Source organism: Triturus cristatus, chromosome 8 (assembly GCF_964204655.1).
Source record: "Triturus cristatus chromosome 8, aTriCri1.1, whole genome shotgun sequence".
Classification (NCBI taxonomy): domain Eukaryota; kingdom Metazoa; phylum Chordata; class Amphibia; order Caudata; family Salamandridae; genus Triturus; species Triturus cristatus.
In genome coordinates, this window is record NC_140591.1 from 919,376,137 (window position 1) to 919,391,833 (window position 15,697).

The window sequence follows — 15,697 nt, forward strand, 5'->3', positions numbered from 1 at the left end:
CAGGCCATCCTCACCTACCCACAGAGGAAAAAAATTCTAACTCCAGCGCCGTCAGTAGTAGACTCTTGGTTCCTGCTTGCCTGGCTGAGCCCTTGTTTAAATCACACGATAAGCCCTGTCCCAGTCAGATTGATAAAAGGGGGCCAAAACCTAGAAGGGCATTGTCTACAGATCACAATTTATATGTTGTTACAGGGACGGCTTCTCGAGTAGGGAATTATGGTGTGCCAGACGCCACCTGGTCCCCGCGTCCCACAAGCTTCTTTTATGGAATCTCACTGGATTGGGCTCTAAAATTGATTGTGTTGATTTGGGTCTCTTCTTAGGTCCCCATGACCTTTGTCTGTTTCAAAGAGACCATGTTAACCACCCTGACCTAACGAATTGGATATGCAAATTTCAATAAAGAAGCAATAAAAAAGGGAAGAGCAGACTATCAGGGGGACTCAGGATCTGGGTTATTTCTACCCTGGGGTATGTTGTCAATGAGATCACAGTTGCCTCTGACAACATCTTATGTGTTAGCCTTTCATTTTCCTTCAATACAGTTATCTAGGCATACGGGGCCCGGTTCACAAATGTAAACTGAGACTAAATTCTAACTTTCCAACTTTCGGCATTTACAAAGGGCATTTACAAGTAAATAACTTTATGACTTTCGGTATTCACAAAGGGCATTTACGAGTAGTAAAGTTAGACTTTTGTCTCCGTTTTGGTCTCAGTTAAACTTAAGACCAAAACTTAAGTTTAACTGAGACAAACGTCTAACTTATCTACTCGTAAATGCCCTTTGTGAATACAAAAAGTTGTAAAGTTAGACTTTTGTCTCAGTTTACCTTTGTGAACTGGGCCCACAGTGTTTCTCTTAGACCGGTGGGGAACAAACAGGAATCTGCTATTGTTGAGATATTGTCTTCACAGCTTGCCTCTATTCCTAATTGTGTATTTGAAATCATGGGGAGACTTAAATTATACATTTCAGCCCTGGACAGCAAATCAATTGATCTATCACAGGAGGAAGATGAGTATGGCTTCGTCCTGATTTAGGAATATCCATGATCAGAAAATGCCCCAGGCTCTCCAACTGAATGCCTTAGTTTTAAAACTGTTTATTCGGACATGTAACATTAGAATCCCTTCTGACAAGATGGGAAGCACACTTTTAGCCTCATAGATTATGTACTGTTTGATGTAAGGCTTTGGGATTTTCTTACTGACATGACAGTTACACTCAGTCACAACAGCGACCACAGCGCTCTAGTTCTCACAAAAGCTTTACCAGGAATACAATACAGATGAATGAGATTTTGATCTAGTACAAACCATCCTGGAGTCAGGAGGAAAATCCCAAATGATACTAGTGGTCGACTTCAAGACAAAAATCTCAAATATTGTAATAAAAGCTCATAAAAACATGGAACAGAAAGAAGCTTGGTCCATTTCTGATCCAGTCTTTCCATTGAAGATAAAGGCAGATAAATGCATAAGAATGTTACTGGAATCATTGCACAGAATAAACAGTGTGATATTAAATGGGAGAACTGATGAGGAAGTACCGGCTGCCTTTCCAGAAAAGTGGTCACTGTTTCCTCTATTATTGACTACATCATAAGCAGTTATGACCTATATCAGATATAATGGCTCTTTAAAACTGAGTTTGTTCCAGGTTGTGACCATACCATATTGTATTCTAAACTTGAACTACAAGTACAACTCGCCTCGTCTTGGTCCCTAACAGAAGGAAAAGGTGATGCTTTTATGACGTGTAAGCAAGGCAGAATAATTTGGAACACCAATAACATATCCAAGATAAATGCACTTGTCATGTCACCTAGTTTTCACCATTCTTTTGAAGAAAGTAATCCCATCTTGACCTACGAAGGGATAATCATAGATGCTGTCCATGAGATGCAAAGGAGGAGTGCAACTCGTAATGATCTGATACACCCAAAAAAGAAGCTAAAGGAAGTAGAACTTTCTCAGAAGTTGAATAAGCTCATTAGCCAACAATTTATTTCCCCCTCAGTCATAAGCTTTAAAGCAATTCAAGCTCTGTGAAGGGAAAAAAGGATGATTCGCTTGGAAAATTGCAAAAATTCCATTATATGAACTGTCCAAAGAATCAGTTTTTCTGGGTAGAGGCTGGTCTTTGAAAGGGTTAACTGAGAGAGTTTGAAGCTCAATGACCCTCCTGGCAGATGTAATGGCAACTAAGAGACCCATCTTAAGAGTCAGGAGTCATAGTCGATAGCTATGTACAGGCTTGAATGGGGAACCCATGAGAAATGTTAGGGTCAATTTAAGATCCCATTCGCATGCTGAAAGGGGTCGGAGGGAATAAATGTTGCAAACCCTTGAGAAAACATGACTTAACAGTGCAAGCTGATCCAGCAACTGCAAAGAAGCCAATATGGCTGAAATATAACCTTTAACGGTGCCCAAGACAAGACCTTACCGGACTAATGATGGCACAAATAATAATACCTCTGCCGGGGGCAAACAATCGGTGAACATGATGGGCGGAGAACCAAGCCACACATTTTTCATAACGGCCGGCATATATAGTCTTAGTTGGCCTGGCTGCAAAATCACATCATAGATCTGGGGAGGAAGATCAAAGGCATTTAACTATCACCACTCAATATCCATGCATGAAGGTGGAGTGTGTGCAGTGGAGTGTGTGCAGATTCAGGTAGAGCAATCTGCCCTGATGTTGCAACAGGAGATACTCATAAAGAGAAGCCGGATCAGAGGACAGATACTCAGGCTCAGGACTTTGGAATATCAAACTCTCCTTGCCTAGTCCACAGCCACTAAGATGACTTAGGCAGGATTGGCCCTCATCTTTTTGTGCACTCGGGGCAGGAGCAGCATAAGCGGAAGGTTCGACCGGAATGCATCTCCAAGTGAGAACAGCTGATGGCGCAGGGTTTTGAGAAAATAAAACCAGTTCGGATTAAGTCCTCCGTAACATTTACTAACAGAGTACTGTGGAAATAACGTGCAAAAACACGAAAAACATGGGGAAATGCTGTGCGCATACGTGCGCTAATGTATGAAAGACTAGGCTGCATTTACGTTCTGATTTTGATATAAAATAAAATAATGCCGCTTTTGCACATTAATGCTTTTGCTAGGAATATAACGTGGGATAGTGCAATGGTGGGTGGTAAACGGTGAGAAATATACTTCATGAAATTAAATATGTCTGTGTTTCATTCATCATAGTGAAGCAAGCATGGGCCTACATCTTTGCATGTCAAACGAGGGTTAAAGAAAAATAAACACAAATAAATACGCTGAAAATCGAGCTCTGAGAGAGAATGGAGAAAGCAAAGGCTAATAACCTTCAAGGATTAATGTGTGTCTGCCTAGTAATGGAAGGATGGCCATAGGATCAAGTGCAAACTTCTTCCGCGGAAACTGCAGTGGCGAACAATGGAAGTGTAGAGACTTGCAACATGTTACTTGTTGGAGAAAATGTGTATTCATGAGACGTGGCTAACGTAATGCAGCAAAGAAAGCAGTGAAAATTATGAATGTGACTATGGTGGTGTGATAGAACACCCCCTAAATTAGTCAATGAGAGACCGAGTTTCTGAAAATGTTTCAATAAATGTGGGTTGGACATGTAAGTTTGTAAGGTGTAATTGAGGTGTCCTGGGGGGGGTTTCTTGGCTTAAGCTGGGTGGTGATGCCCAGAGTTAGATGGAGATCATTGCTGTCCCTCGGTTTGCTGATAGAGACCTACCAGTCTCCTGCTTCCTGACCTGAATGCTGTATCCTGATCTATTCTTTGTTCCCTGAATCCTTACTAGGGGAATCCCCTCTATCCCTATGGCCGGAGGGGTAGTTTTCCTCAGATTTCCTTTGGTTAGTATAGCTAAAAGACCCGTACTTTGCATAATCATGTGCAAATGTATTTGTCTCTAAAACTTTTGTCTATTCGCCTATCCACTCCTTCATTTGCATTTTGTTCATTTGATGTGAGTTTGACACTATTTGTATTAATAATGTTCTCTCTCTCTGTGGTTGATTCTTTGTTTGCCTTGTAAACCTGTACATGATGAGCATTTACCTTCACAATATTTTGCGATAAACTCTGTTAACCTTATACTGAGTTTGTGATCATTTAAGTAGATGCAGATAGATAGATAGTACTAATTATTGCCACCAACTTCTCAACTTTAGGTTCATTAACCAGACGAAAGGAGTTGATATACAGGCTCAGTAATGTATTTAGTTTATTAGATACAACTCTGTATTATGAACAACTGAATTTGTCAAACTTGATAACAGCGCAACAGGGATTTATAGAGATGGGTGTATGAGTATGGGCCTATGTTCTTGTTATTACTGATTTATTGAGCCCTGATTAGCGCTGGATCACAGTCTTGGGAACGCCAGAACTTAGAATTGCTGACATCGTGCATTCTTGGGAGTGGCAAATAGATCAGGCCAAGGTTCTCCGCAGTTTTGGAAGAGACCTTGCACCACCTCCATAAGTAGATACCATTTGTGATCCACAAGGCATCGATGGGTGAGTCTGTCTCCCCTGGCATTCAGAGATCCAGCCAGGTGATGCACAACCAGGAAGATATCTTGTTGCTCCAGCCAAGTTCAGAGACGCAGGGCCTCATGGAACAAAGTTGAAGATCCCGCTCTGCCTGGTTGTTGCAATACTACATGGTGGTGGTGGTGGTGGTGTTGTCTGTGTACACCTTAACCAACCTTCCTTTGATGGATGGGAGGAAGGCTTCCAATGCCAAGCGAATCACCCTCCACTCTGGGAGGTTAGTGTGGAACTGGGATCCACCAGGGACCTCTGGCCTTCATCTCTCCCAGATGGCCGCCCCAACCCAGAAGCAATGCATTGGTCACCAGTGTTAGTTCCAAGTGGGGAAGAGAGAGGGGTCTGCTTCTGGTCCAATCATGGTTTGTCAACTACCGCTGCAGATCCTTTGTAGTCTTCCCTGAAATCTGGACCAGGTTGGAGAGATTCCCCTGCAGTTTTGCCCACTGGGACTTTCTATCCCACTGCAGAGCCCACATATAACATTAAGTGTGTTTCACCAGCAAGATGCAGTAGGCCATCAATCCCACAGCCTCGGAGTCAGTCTCATCGAAATCCAGGACTGTGGTTGAAACATCAAGATCATAGCCCAAATATCCTGGACTCTCTGCTCTAGAGGGTAGTCATGGAACTGTACCATTTCCGAAATGACTCCAATGAAAGGGCGCACCTTAAAGGGAGTCAGGTGTGACTGGAGGAGTGGACGGGGAGTGACAGGGTGATTACTGGACTGCATGGTTACTACCTGTGGAATTGAAGGAGCGAATGAGAAGTGTGTAAGTGGTTAGAGGACTGCATGAGTAGTGCATAGGTGATTGCAGCAGTGCATGTGTTAGTGCCTAGGTCATTGCATGAGCACATGGGTAGTGACTGGATGATTAGAGTACTGCAAGGAGAGTGTCTGAGTGAATTTATAAGTGCTTGGGTATTGGTAGAGTGATTGGATTAGTACATGGTACTGGCTGGGTGACTCGAGGAGTGCACGGAGTGTTACAGTGTCATTGCTGGAGTGCATGGGTAGTACCTGGGAAAATGAAGGTGCGAATGAGCAGTGTGTAGGTGGTTAGAGAACTGCATAATTAGTGCACATGTGATTGTAGCACTGCATGTGTCAGTGCCTGGGTCATTGCATGAGTACATGGGTAGTGACTAGATGATTAGAGTACTGCAAGGAGAGTGCATGGTGAATTTATAAGTGCTTAGGTATTGGCGGAGTGATTGCATTAGTACATGGTACTGGCTGGATGACTGTAGGAGGGCACGGGGAGTGACAGTGTGATTGGTGGACCGCATAGGTAGTGCTCAAGGGATTGTAGCACTGCATGTGTTAGTGCCTGGGTCATTGCATGAGTACATGGGTAGTGACTGGATGATTAGAGAACTGCAAGGAGAGTGCATGGTGAATTTATAAGTACGTGGGTATTGACAGAGTGATTAGATTAGTACATGGTAGTAGCTGGACCTGAATTTCCATCTGGAGAACAATAACGACAGCAACTCCTCCACCCTGATAGACAACCTCGCCAACCTCGGGCTGAAACAGCTCGTCACGACGCCGACCCACATTGCCGGACCCACACTCGACGCCATCTTCTCCTCAAGCCCACACGTCTCCTTCAGCCACGTCTCCGAACCCACCTGGACCGACCACCACTGCATCCACTTCACCTTCCGGAAACCCGTCGCACATCACAGCACCCTACAGACCCCCCGTCGCTGCTGGGGCAAAATCACCGAAGTACAACTACAGACAAACCTCGCACTCAACCCACCGACCAACCCCTCTAACCCCGACGATGGTACGCGCACCCTCATACGATGGATGGACGACTGCGCCAACACCTTAGCCCCGCTGAAAAAACAAACGCTCAAAGACACCAGCAAGAGAGCCAACTGGTTCACCCCGGAACTCCTAGTGTCAAAGCGCACCTGCCGGAAGTTGGTACAGCGAGAAGTCGCCGGGCAGCCGCGCAGCCCACAAAGATGCCATCCGCAACCACCACCACCTCATCAGGACCGCCAAGAGGACCTCCTTCTAAGACCGCCTCGACAACAACGCACACAACATCAAGGAGCTCTTCAACGTCGTGAAGGAACTCTCCAACCCCAGCTCCAACGCCAACGACATACCGCCGTCGCAAGCCCTATGCGACTCCCTCGCCACCTTCTTCCACCGCAAGATCGCCAACATCCACGATAGCTTCAACCCCCGGACGACCCTAACAGTCCCCAACACGCCGGAACCACCACACCCCACTGACTACGACCCCGCGACAACCTGGGCCAACGTGAGCATCAAAGACACAATCAAGACCATGGGCACAATCCACTCCGGCTCGCCGTCTGACCGTTTTCCACACCACATCTTCAACAAAGCCGGCAGCTCCATCGCACCCCACCTACGCAACATCATCAACCTCTCCTTCGAGACTGAGGCCTTCCCTGAGAGCTGGAAACACGCTGAGATCAACGCCCTACTGAAGAAACCCAAGGCGGATCCGAGCGAACGGAAAAACTTCCGGCCCATCTCCCTGCTTCTGTTCCCAGCTAAGGACATCGAGAAGATAGTCAACATCCAGCTCACCCACTACCTCGAAGACAACAGCATCCTGGACCCCTCCCAGTCAGGATTCCGCAGCAACCACAGCACCGAGACCGCCCTCATCGCCGCCACAGATGACATCAGGATCCTACTGGACAACGGCGAGACGGCGGCCCTCATCCTCCTGGACCTCTCCGCCGCCTTCGACACCGTCTGCCACCGCACACTATGCACACGACTCCACGATCCAGGGATCCGTGACAAGGACCTGGACTGGACCTCCTCCTTCCTCTCCGGTAGAACCCAGAGAGTCCGACTCCCCCTGTTCCGATCTGAAGCCTCCGAGATCATCTGCGGCGTCCCACAGGGATCCTCCCTCAGCCTGACACTGTTAAACGTCTACATGGTGCCTCTCGCACGCTTCGCCCGACAGCACGACCTCAACATAATCTCCTACGCCAACGACACGCAACTGATCCTCTCCCTCACCAAGGACCCCCTCACCGCCAAATCCAACCTCCACCAGGGAATGAATGCCGTCGCCGACTGGATGGTGGATAGCCGCCTTAAGCTGAACACAGACAAGATGGAGATCCTCATCCTCGGGCCCAACCCCTCTGCATGGGATGACTCCTGACCAAACAAGTTAACGCTGTCTCCTCCACCTGCTTCAACACCCTCCGTATGCTCCGCAAGATCTACAGATGGATCCCGACAGACACAAGGAAAACAGTCACCCAGGCCCTAGTCAGCAGCAGACTCGACTACGGAAACACCCTCTACGCCGGAGCCCCGACCAAGCTCATCAACAGACTGCAAAGAATCCAGAATGCCTCTGCATGCCTGATCCTCGACGTCCCTCGCCGCGACCGCAACACCCCCCACCTGAGGAACCTGCACTGGCTCCCTGTCGACAAAAGAATCTCCTTCAAGCTCCTGATCCACGCACACAAGGCACTCCACAAGACCGGCCTTCTACGTACCCAACAGGAAACTCCGCTCTGCAGTCCTCTCCCTGGCTACCGTCCCACGCATCCGTAGAACCACAGCCGGAGGCAAATCCTTCTCCCACCTCGCCGCCAAGACCTGGAACACCCTCCCCCTTATCCTACGACAAACCGAAGACCTTCTAACCTTCAGTAGACAACTCAAGACCTGGCTGTTCGACCAGTAGCAACAGCACCCCCCGCCCACCCTCAGCGCCTTGAAAACCTTGTGGGTATGTAGTGCGCTTCACAAATTATTTGATTGATTGATTGATTGAGCTGGGTGACTGGAGGAGCGCATGGGGAGTGACAGGGTGATTGCTGGACTGCATGAGTACTACCTGGGGAATTGAAGGTGTGAATGAGTAGTGTGTAGGTGGTTAGAGGACTGCATGGGTAGTGCACATGTGATTGTAGCACTGCATGTGTTAGTGCCTGGGTCATTGCATGAGTACATTGGTAGTGACTGGATGATTACTGTACTGCAAGGAGAGTGCATGGTGAATTTATAAGTGCTTGGGTATTGGTGGAGTGTTTGGATAAGTACATGGTACAGGCTGAGTGATTGGAGGAGTGCACGGGGAGTAACGGTGATTACAGCACTGCATGGGTAGTGCCTGGGGAATTGAAGGAGAGAATGAGAAGTGTGTAAGTGGTTAGAGGACTGCATGGGTTGTGCATAGGGGATTGCAGCAGTGCATGTTTAGTGCCTGGGTCATTGCATGAGTACATGGGTAGTCACTGGATGATTAGAGTACTGCAAGGAGAGTGCCTGAGTGAATTTATAAGTGTTTGGGTATTGGCGGAGTAATCGGATAAGGACATGGGGCTGGCTATGTGATTAGAGGAGTGCATAGGTAGTAACAGGGAGATTACTGAACTGCATAGGTAGTGCTCAAGGGAATGTAGAAGTGCATGAGTTAGTGCCTGGGTCATTGCATGAGTACATTGGTAGTAACTGGATGACCAGAATACTGCAAGGAGAGTGCATGGTGAATTTATAAATGCTTGGATTTTAGCGCAGTGATCGGATAAGGACATGGTGCTGGCTGGATGATTGGAGGAGTGCATGGGGAGTGACACAGTGATTTCTGGACTGTATGGGTCCTACATGGGTAATTAAAGGTGTGAATGAGCAGTGTCTAGGTGGTAAGAGGACTGTAAGGGAGTGCAGAGGTGAATGTAGTAGTGCATGGGTAGTGTTTGGGTTACTTAATCTTACCTTTTCGATAGTAGATATGAAAGTCTTTGAAACAATTTTTTCAGTTGTTTTTTATAATCTAAATTTTAAAAACTTTCAAACTTTAGAATTTAGCTCTGTAAAAGAAAAGAAAACATAAAGTTATAACATATAATATTATAGTTTAAAGCACACAACATAATTTTACAATTACATAACATATTCAGTTTGCCTTTTTTGCTGTTCTCAGAATCTATTGAATTTCACCATGGACAGTGATTTCAATGTTGCTCATCATGTAACAGCGGGCAAAAAAATACAATCAATAAGACTGTAAAACCTAACCCATATCTGTGCTCAAAATATTTAGAACAAACTCAACTATCTGTTAACATTTCCTAACATAAACATCCTCAATAACATTGCATACAATACAATGAAATATATGAAATGCTTCTTTCTAAAACAATTTTCTAAATACAATATCAACGAACAGAAACGAAAATTAATTGAAACAGTAATTCTTCACATCTTCCCTATAGGCCGAATGAAGTTTACAAAATCATTTGCATTGAGAATATCCAAAATAAACTTCTTAATTCATATCGATATCTTCCCACTAGGCGTAATGATATTTTTTAAATCATTTGTATTGAAAATTACCAAAATAAACTCATTAATTCATGTTCACACCTTCCCAATAGGCCGAATAATGTTCTCAGAACTTTGACATCAAACATATTAGATATGAATTTGGTAATTCATTAGGCACCGATAATTGTAAAGCAAATGGGCATCATTACAATGTGTCCATCCTTTATTGCACTTTAAATACACAGTGTAGTGTCCAGATGTTGTAGATGGTCCATCGTTGAAAATAATTGCTACTGCTTTGTAAGTTCTTCCTGATATTGATAGTTGACTTGCCACAAAATTTGTAATGAAAGTTTCCAATTTTCTTCCATCTGCTCTACAATGTTGTATCATTAAAATGATATAGTCTCCAAATCTTTCTATAAATAATGCTGATAACATTTCTGATTTGCACTGACTACACTCCATAATTTGATTAGCTGATTTAACTAATTTGGTAAAAGACACTGTTTTACAATCTGGTATTGTCAAATATATGAATCTTTCAGTGTCTATGTTAGTGGTAAAAGTAAATGTACAATATTCACATTCATGTTCCCATCTGTAATGAAGTCCAAACAGATTTTCAATTTGTATTCCTTCATCTTCCAATACTGCAAGCAGAAACATAAGAAATTCCTGAGCATCTTGCTGTGCATTCTGGGCAAATTGTGAAGAACCAGAACATATATCCAGAAGATTCCGAATGCCAGAAACACCTTGGATTTTAGTTTTATGAGTTCTCAAGTTTTGAAAAATAGAATGCAACAAGGAAGAAAACCTTTTTTCTCGATTCTCCATCATTTGTTGTTGGAGATGAACAATACAACGTTCACAATTACATTAGCATAGCAGTTGATACCTGAACTTTAATGGTGTCCTTTTTCTTTTTGTTTGGAATCTCAACATTCTCTTGATTTTTTTTCTTCTTTCCAACCTAATTACACAGTTTCTCATATGTTCATTTTTGACATACTACACGCTTTTCATAATCAGGATATTCACCTAAGTTGGGAGCATACAGTATTCTTAACCGATTATACTCTCTTACACAATTTGCATCTGCACTAATCTTTCTCTCATCAAAATCAATCAAATACAATCCAGATAAAGTTCTGGCTCGGGACAATGCAACGTATGCCATTCCCTCTTCAAACGCGGTACTTCCGATGTTTACCAAAGCACTGTCTACACTTAAACCTATAGATTTATAAATGGTCACCGCATATGCTAAAGAAAGAGGAAACTGTTTTCTACTAACATACAAGTCTTTAACAAGCAAAAAGCGAACAGAACATCCAATCTGTTTTACTTCTTTAATCTGATCAAATTTAATCTTCAAAAATTAAATTCCATCTCTATTTGGATAATCAACAACTTTTCCCATTGCTCCATTTACTAATCCTTTTTCCACATCCAAATTACGCCGTAAAAGTACCCAACAGTTTTCACATACACATATTATTTTCTAAACCAGCAATATTAGATACAGATTTTTCCAAAGAATCCAATTTTGTTTTTAATTTTTCTGACAAAATAGTAATTCCTTTGTGCTCTATTTTATCAATGGCTTCCATTTTTATTATTTGTTGGTTTCCCAACTTTAAAGGTTCGTCATTGAATGTAGAAGACTCTCGCAGTGTTGGCATTAGGCAGATTATGGATTTCTTTTCTCCAATTTTTTTGTATATTCTTTCCGGAGCAACACTTTCATTTGGATACAAGTTTGTAAGTAGACGACTTTGCAAAGCTTCTTTACCATATTCTGTCAATTCACCAATTCTTATATCTTGAAGAATGCTTTCAAAATGTTCATTACTTGCCTGTCACATATTTTTAATAAGTTCTTTGTATTCAAAATAAGACCAAATGTTGACATTTCCAATATTTTCCAAAGATTTTCTGGTGTCTTCATGCACAAGTGTTTTAAAAACTGGTTGCCCATTTACAGGAGTAAGTTGCAGTAGATTGCCAAAAACTATCACATGTTTTCCTCCAAATAGCACATCATATTCTGTTTTTAAAATGTGCTGCATTCTTAAATGTACAAAGGCAAGCATTAAGTTTGAGACCATGCTCACCTCATCAATAATCAGAAGTTTCATTTTCTTTATTACTCTTGAAACTTCATAACAAGCTTCTCCAGAAAGCTTGTGATATTCCAATGTGTTTTCGTGTTCAACAGGTAACATTAGTAAACGATGTAAGGTAATGCCTTTAATGTTGTGTGCTACTAACCCAGTTGGAGCGGTTACAACACAAAATAAATGTGATTCAGTGGTTTTCTGTAAATAACTGGTCAAAACTTTAATTAATAAACGTTTTCCTGTACCAGCCTGACCACTGATATACATTTGAATAGGTTTAAAAGATGTGAAGTTGCATTATTATTTTTCATGAAGTAAACCATGGTCGATCTGTTGTGTCACTTGCTTATATATTTCTTTCTGTTCAATATTCAGTTGCTCTTCCAAATTTCATAATATCGTGTTGAGCTTGATGCATTGCTTTTTCCACTTCACTCATGGGGATTGCTGCTTCATTTTCAAGAATTGGTTGTCCTAGTGGATCTTGACTCAGTGGAGCAGTACTTTGACTATCTTGAGAACTGTCTCTAGCAATCTCAGCTGCAATACTAGCTTCCTGTTCAATTTCTTCATTCAACATTTGGAGATAATTTGAAAAAACTGTGCATTCAATGCTATCTTTACATGCATTAAAAGAATCTTCATAGCACTGAAGATCTCCAAGTAATTTCAGTTCACTACACCAAGGCTTGAAGAGTTGCAGAAGTGCTAAATAGTAAAATTCCCTTTTATCAGGAGTATCGCAACTCAGTTTCCTGTGATTAATCAGATTTCCTTTACTATGTTTCACCAAACATCCTTCTGAACCAATCACTGCATATTTTTCTTCATTTATGTTCGCTGTAATATTTCTCTTAAAACTGTAATATTGCAGCACTTCATAGAGACATATGTTTTCAAGATGGGGACTTCTATTTGGATAGTATGTATCCAACATGTTTGTTTTAACAATATCTATGCTTTCCGGTTCATTTAATACTAAATATTCAATTTCTTGTATAGATTGAAATACTCGATTTCGTGTTGCAGCAAGACCTAGACTAACCCAAATGATTCATCTTGACTTTGAATATAAACTTGCAGAGGACAACCGATCCGAACATTCGTAGGATCCAATCTCTCTATGGGACAGCATCTTCAAACTAAAGCTGTACAATTTCTTACGAAGAGTCTTGTCTTGGGAAATTTCTTCCCATATTTCTTTCAATTCCATCTTTTCAGATTTTGTTATGTATGACGTTACATACCGAGCAACAGCAATAGAATTATCAGCATCATACTGGATATCCATAATAGCATTCCACATCGACAAAATAACTGGATTATAATCATTAATATACTTTAATTGTTCACTTCTTTTTAAATTGTAAGTATTTTTGGAGATTTTCTAGTGATAGTATGCCTCACTGCTGACATGAAACTGTTGACTCTTCCTTTGGATATTACTGGACGTGGAAATCCAAATCATCCGAATCAGTTCCAAATTTGGGTGCATCCTTGATCCATAAAAGCATATGTATATGAGGAGCATCTCTAGCTTGATACTCCTTTCTCCAAAATAAATCAATAACTTCAAGAGGAGGATTTTTTTATTGCAGATAAAAGACATCATACCTTCAAACCTATGATTAAAATATCTGCACACATTTACAGGATCCAAGGAACACAGTTTTCCAGGTGTCCTGAATTCAATGTTTTTAATATTTGAATTTGCTTCTCGAAGAAATTCAAGTAAATCGTCCCATGCGTATTCAGCACAGCTTAGCATAACAAACCACCTAGGAGTTCCTAAGTTCCTTAACATACATTTAAGTTCTTAATGACAACGATACCAATACTCATTTGTTCCACATTGGCACGCCATCAAATTAATCAATTGAGGTTCCAAATGATCAGCACTCTGATGTACTTTGTCCATGAGTTTCTTTGCAGAAACATTTTGAAGATGAACTCCTGTTTTTTAATATGTGGGTGACTGCATATGAAAGTCCAGAAAAGTCACTTTCAAACAAAAGATGAAATATATATGGGATACATTGTCAAAATCTTGGATCTTCTGAGTACAATCTTGTTGTCCGATATTCTGATGCGGGAATCTGTACTGGTCGTTCGTCATCTCATCCACCTTTTCCAGTGGGGAAGAGCTGTGGAAAACAACGAGTTTCCAAACTTTTTTCCCCAAACACTCATGGGAGTCCCCTTCCTTTTTTCATTTTTAATAATTTAATAGTATTTTCCATCACTTCTTTGGAATGTAAAGGATGTACACTATAATGTTAATAAATTTCTTCACTTTTGGACATGTCCAATTTCTCATTTTGGCCACTTGAAATTTCGCTATCATCTCCTAAAACTATTTCTTCTTTTTTCCACATGCACATTTTTGTAGTAATCATGGTTTTTTATGAGATTTAACGTAGCCTTTTGCACTTTGCTCACATCTACTAATTCTTGCCATATTTTCCGACTCTCCGTAGGAACACCATTAACTAGAATAACTACCGGTTCAGTTTCCTCTTTCTCTACACCAATAGTTTCAATATTTTTCTTTACATCTAAAGGTAAATACACAACTCTTCCTTTTAATCCTCTCTGTAAATCTGTGGGAGTCAACTTACCTGTTTTAGGCTCCATACGAACAATAGCCTGAAACGGGTGCACAGATTGAATCTGAGGGGAAGGGACTTGGACTGATCCTATATAATGTTTCCAACCCAGGAGATGGCAGGGAGGAAAATTACACCCTGGGGGTATTAGACTCTAGATTGAGCAAGGAATACCCATACATAAATGGGGCAATGCACCAATTTAATATAATCATCGGTGATTTAAATACCCACTTATGCCCTTTTTTTCTCCCAATTAATTCAGACTGGTCCAGTTGTCCTACTAAAAATGGCCCTCATTTTGCCCATACATTAGAAGGAAGGGACCTGAGCAAGATCTTGATTAACCACGATATGGAACATACAATAGATATGATGGCCCTGGAGAGTGATGGCACCCTCCCCCCGTCTTTTAAAGGGAGAGGGTGTTCGTCAATCATTGATTATATTTTAGTCTCTAGGCCCCTCAAGCATAGGATTGTAGCAGTTGGGATCGAGTGGAGCCCATTTAGTGATCATAATCCCCTAATAATGGAACCCCAGTATCAGGTCTCACCTAGGACAGGTATAGTGGGGGCATTGTTGAGAGGGCGACAGATCAAGGGAGGCGACTCAAGTGGGCTAAAATTGAGAGTGCCGCATTTTATAGAGCCCTGATGGAGCAAGGGAAGCAGCCCATCGAAGAATGTCTAGACCTTGGAACTGATGGGCCACAACTGTTAAACGCATTCGGGAGGATAACTAGTTTGGTTGAAGGGTTTTTGACAACACGTACCCCAAAAAAAAACCCTCAACCAACCAAGATGGTTCGATAGGGATTGTTCACGGGCCCTTAGGGAGTTAAAAAGTTGCCTTAAGCAGAAGCCCCGGGACCCAAATAGGGTAACCCAGTGCAGAGCAAACTACAAGGCCGAGGTTAAAAGGAGAAAATTAGCACTACAGGGGGAAGTGTGGGCGGACTTAAGGGAGGCAGCAGAAAGAAGGGATTTTACCACATTTTGGAGTATAATTAATAAACCCTGCTTTCATGATAGCCGCACCCCGGAGGTTGGCGCAAACATCCTACCGGAGCAGTGGGTCTCCCACTTTA

At 42.3% G+C, this 15,697-nt stretch overlaps 1 protein-coding gene across 1 annotated transcript in view; it reads right to left on the bottom strand.

Moving 5' to 3' along the window:
• LOC146805263 (zona pellucida-like domain-containing protein 1) overlaps positions 1-15,697 on the bottom strand; it is a 516,659-nt gene that overhangs the window by 78,243 nt on the left and 422,719 nt on the right. The window lies entirely within an intron of this gene.